The sequence below is a fragment of the Podarcis cretensis genome (assembly GCF_951804945.1).
Source record: "Podarcis cretensis genome assembly, chromosome: 9".
Taxonomy (NCBI): domain Eukaryota; kingdom Metazoa; phylum Chordata; class Lepidosauria; order Squamata; family Lacertidae; genus Podarcis; species Podarcis cretensis.
The window spans coordinates 3,531,035-3,536,653 of NC_137178.1; positions in this window are offsets into that span (position 1 = coordinate 3,531,035).

The window sequence follows — 5,619 nt, forward strand, 5'->3', positions numbered from 1 at the left end:
TCTTTCTGTGGTTCCTTAAAATTATTTTTTAATATATTCTGCATATCCCAATTCATTTAACTTACTCATTTAATTATCTACTTTAAATATATACTCTTATGAAACTGCACATTATTATAATAATCCTCCTAATGTTTTTATCTGTTTTAAACTTCTCTGTAAATATTCAATAAACCATTTCGATTCCTCTATAAAAAGTTTGTTGTCTCGATTTCTTATCCTTCCTGTAAGTTTCACCATTTCTGCATATTCCATAAGGTTTTTTTAGCCATTTTTCCTTTGCTGGGACTTCTGCTTCTTTCCCCTTTGGGGCAAGTAGCATTCTTCCTGCTGTAGTAGCATACATAAATAAATTTCTGTACAATTTAGGTAGCTCTGTCCCTATAATTCCCAAAAGAAAAGCTTCTGGTGAAGCATTGCCACCTCACCCCACCCCAGTCACTGTTCTCCCCTTCCACCTCTTACCCCCTTTTCTTCCTAATGCAACACTAATGTCTCAACGAAAGAAAGAAAAGTTTCTGGGTTTTTTTTTTTTTACAAAAGTTATTTTGAACATTCATTGCAATTTATTGTATATCATTTCCCACTAAGCGTTAACCTTGTTAGATACCAACGATATATCATTCCTTTAATATCTTGATTGCATATTATTCTTTGCTTTCCTTCAGGCTCTTTTTGAGAAGGTGCTTTGCCAGAGCCCCATTCTTCAATTCTCACAGCAATCGGGCTGCTCAGAGCAAGCAGTCTCTGTCATCCTCCATTATACATATCCAGCAGGAAGTCTGGAGGAAATTTTCTGATGATTAGTGTCAGGGAACTGACATCGGAACGAGAGGTGGAGGCAAGGCTCCTGAGCGATGCAGGAGAGGGGACCAGCAGAGGGGAAGGAATTTAGCGCAACACCAGTAGAGAAGGGAGGGAGATGGAGGATTCGGAGAGGGGTCTCCAAGACTCTTCGCCCGAGACTAGTGGAGAGAGCACGAGCACGCCTCTGCCCGCTCCTTTCTTGCGCAGAAGAGTTCCGCGCAGGGAGAGTAGGCGGAGACTTGGCGTCAAACAACTTCTATGCTGGAAGAGGTTCAAGAAACGCCCACTAACAGATTCTGCAAGCGACTGAATGGCCACGGAGTGAAGGGCTGTCAGCCGAGGCATGGTTAGCCAGGCAATCTAGCCGAAAGTAACGGCAACTTACGCACAAGTAACCCCTTATAACCATTACAGCAATCCGTCAGTCACTGACGTTACTTGTGCACAGACAGGAGACCATGAGTCAGACTGGAGGTGCCGGCGCCGCGGAGCAAGCTGCAGGTGTGCAGAATCTGGTGGAGAGGAACTGAGATTTGGAACAGCGTGTGGCTCTGCTGACGGCGCGGCTGGATGAAAGGCGAGCTCAGGATGCACAGGTCAGACCCACCCCCATGGCAAGGAAGGTGCCAGGACTGGTACACAAGTTTGGGGGGAAGCCCCAGGACTATAACGCGTTCCGAACGGAAATAGCATACGCTTTGGAACTGCAGCACGATGACTTTGCTGATGACGCAGAGAGGGTGGCATATATCGTGGGGCATCTGCAGGATGGGGCGCGTGAATGGGTCAGGCCCCTAATGGCTACGCAGAATGCTGCCTTGAAGGACCTTCGGAAGTTCTTTCAGGCTTTGGACGCAATGTATTCCAGCTAAGTGGAACAGAGTGTGACCAGACGGGAACTGATGGGGTGCAAGCAGGGGAACCTATCAGTTAGAGACTACTGGTCCCGTTTTGCGATGTTAATACACCGGCTGGAGTGGGACCTATATTCTCCACCTATACAAATGCTGTTTGAGGAGGGGTTGTCCCCAGCCGTGAAGGACGAGCTCTCCTGCGCGCCCCGCCTGCAATTGATGGACGAATTGACCAAAGCTGTGCTTGCGATAGGAGTGAGACAGGAAGCGCGCGCTTTGGAGAAGCGGGAGGGGAGAGGAGAGCGTTGCCTTGACTACCGCATTCCTGAGATGCCAAGGCAGCCTTCCCAGTCCGTTGATCCAATGGAAATCGATGGAGCGCGCGCGCGTGAGGTTTCAATCTCCAGCGGAGGACGCAAGAGGGAGGGAAAGGATTGCAAAGGCACCAAGAAGTGTTTCCTCTGCCAACGGCCAGGACATTTTGCCAAGGCCTGTCCACAAAGCAAGGCTTGGCAAGGGATGGTGGGAGCCGCTGATGGTGAGGAGGAGGGGGAAGAGGAGAAGGTGCAGGGAAACGCCAATGCTTGGCTGCCAATCAGCGGGCACAGCAGCCAGGCCAGCAACTAATTGAAGTGCCCCAACCAGACCCCCCCAAGGCGTCAATAGCCATAGAGGTGGTGCTAGAACTCCCAAATGGACACCCAGTCAAGGTGAAGGGACTGCTGGATTCAGGCAGCTCCTGCAATTTCTTCAGCAAGGACTTCGCTCTAGAGCACCAACTCCACCTACTGCCCCTGGATTTCCCCCTCCAAGTCACAACGATAGATGACAGGGAACTGCTGGGAGGGGAGGTGACGCATCAAACCCCACCAATGAGAATGAGGGTTTCCAGGCACACGGAAACCATTGCCTTTCACTTGGCCACACTGGCGGGACCCCCAATAATATTAGGGATGAGCTGGCTAGCACTACATGATCCAGTAGTGGCTTGGCATCAGCGGACGGTCACCTTTGGGTCAGCTCACTGTTTGGAACACTGTCTGGGGGGGGGGGAGCCAAGGTTGAGGGTGGCCAGAGTGGCGGGAATGACGGTGGAGCTGAGAGGAGAGGTGCCGCCACAGTATGCTGACCTGCAGGAGGTCTTCAGCGAGAGGGAGGCGGACAGGCTACCACCACATAGGCCCTTTGACTGCCAAATCAACTTACTCCCAGGGGCTCAGCTGCCGGTGGGTAAGCTGTATGCCATGTCGGACCGGGAGATGCAGGAGTTGCGGGACTTTATTGACAAGAACCTGAAAAGAGGTTTCATAAGAGAATCTCAGGCAGTGGGGGGCAGTCTGGTGTTCTTTGTGGACAAAAAGAACACTAATCAGCCCAGATTGGTCGTAGATTATAGGGCATTAAACCTTGTATCAGAACCCGTGACCTTCCCAATGCCCAGAATTGATGACATTTTAACACGGGTGAGGAAGGGGAAAATCTTCACCAAGCTGGACCTCAGGGGAGCATACAATTTGATTAGGATGAGGGAGGGGGACGAATGGAAAACCACTATGTTCACCCCCCTGGGGGCCTTTGAGTACTTAGTCATGCCATTTGGATTACAGTCAGGCTCCGCCTGTTTTCAAGCCTTCATGCACCACGTGTTGGGTTCCCTGCTGTACAAGAACTGCGTAACATTTCTGGACGACGTCCTAATCTATTCGGACAATGAGAAACAGCATGTCAAGGACGTCAGGGAAGTGCTAAAGAGACTGCAGAAGCACCAGTTGTGGGTCAAGCTGGAGAAGTGCCAATTTCACGCCAGGGAAGTTGAATTTCTGGGGTACAAGTTGTCGGACAGGGGCCTAGCTATGGACCCCAGCAAGGTGCAGGCGGTGCTGGACTGGAAGACCCCCAAAACACGGAAGGATGTGCAGAGGTTCCTCGGGTTCAGCAACTTCTACCGGAAGTTCATCAAAAACTTCGCCCACTTGACCGCACCCATCACGGATTGTCTCAGTAGCAAAAGGAAGTTCGTCTGGACAGAAAGTGCCCAACAATCCTTCGAAAGACTGAAGAAGGCGTTCGCTTCAGAGGAGCAACTCCTGCATGTGGATCTGCAGAAGTCAATGAGGCTGGAGACCGATGCATCGGATCGGGCCATCGGAGCGGTGTTGTTGCAGCCAGGTGGGGCCAGCAAAGCTGGAGACCGTGCGCCTTTTTTTCACGGAAGCTGAGCAAGTCGGAACAAAACTACACGGTGTATGATCGCGAACTGCTTGCAATTTACGCAGCCTTTCGGCGATGTAGACATCTGCTAATAGGGGCCCAGCACGAGATCCAGGTGTACACGGACCACAAGAACTTGGAATACTGGAGAACGGCTCGAGTTCTCAACCAGAGACAGATTCGATGGGCACAGGAGTTCTCCAAGTTCTTCTTCGAGATCCGGTACGTGCCGGGAGAAGAGAACGTAAGGGCAGACGCGCTGTCCAGGAAGCCATAGTACACGGAAGGAGAGGGACTGCCGGAAGTCAGACACGTGTTCCCAGAGGAATGATGGGTGTGTGGGGGAGCATTGGTTGGGAAACGAGAACTAACCGAGCTGATTCGCCACGGCGAATTCGCTCAAACAAGAATCAGGGAACTCCGGGAAGCGAGGGAAAACCAGGGAGGCTTTGATGAAAGGGAAGGGCTGCTGTACTACAAGGGGGCGATGTACGTACCAGGGGAGACCTTGAGGGAAAGGGTGCTCAAACAGCTTCACGACAACCCAACGGCGGGGCACTTTGGTCAACACAAAACCAGGTTGCTGGTTACCAGGCAGTTCTGGTGGCCAATGGTGAGGGAAGATGTACAAGAGTATGTACGTGGGTGCGACCGCTGCCAACAGGCTAAAGGGGAGAGGGCTGCCCCCGCAGGGTTGCTGGAACCCTTACCCACACCGGGAAGACCCTGGGAGGTGGTATCTATCGATTTTATGACAGATTTGCCCAAGTCTAGAGGGAAGACAGCAGTCATGGTAGTAGTGGATCTGCTAACCAAAATGTGCCACTTCATAGCTTGCTCACATGCAATAACGGCAGAGGAAACGGCCAGGTTGTTTGTTGATCACATCTGCAGGCTGCATGGAGCTCCTTCGAGGGTCATCTCAGATCACGGGAAACAATTTACCTTGCGGTTCTGGAGGAGGCTCATGAACTTATTGCAGGTGGAGGTGGGATTCTCGACGGCGAGACACCCGGAAACCAACGGGCAAGCAGAGAGAGCGAACAGTATTTTACAGCAATACCTACGCTGCTACGTCAACGAGAGACAGAACAATTGGGTAGAGAGACTAGTGCTGGCTGAATTTGCGTACAATAACGCTGAGCATGTGTCCACGGGAATGAGCCCGTTTATGGCCAATTATGGGTGTCACCCCAGGGCCTTTCCCAGGAGGGGGAGGAAGGGTGGAGTGTGCCTGCGGCAGAACAGTTTGTGGAAGAAATGGAGGCCCTGCACCAGCAACTTAAGATGAACTTGGAAAGGGCCAAGCAAGTTTACAAGAGGCAAGCAGACAAGCGCCGCCGGAAAGGGGAGACTATAAGGGTGGGGGACCGGGTGTGGTTGTCCACCCAAGGGCTACCCTTTAAGGGAGGGTGCAAGAAGCTACGGCCAAAACGGCTGGGACCCTTTGAGGTAACGCAGCAAGTGAACCCTGTGGCATTCAGGCTTAAGTTGCTAGACAGCATGAAAATCCACCCGGTGTTTCATAGGTCCCTACTCTCACCGTACAGGGGGGAACAGGAGTTCCGGGGGGGGGAGAGGGAGAAGGCATCACACACCCGCAGGTAGAGGAGAGGGAACACCACAACCAAGCGATGGAAATCCTAGATTCACGGTGGCGGGGGTGGCAGGTGGAGTACCTGGTAGCTTGGGAGGGAGAACCCGAGTCAGAAAACACGTGGGTTCCCACGGGGGAGATAGATGAGAG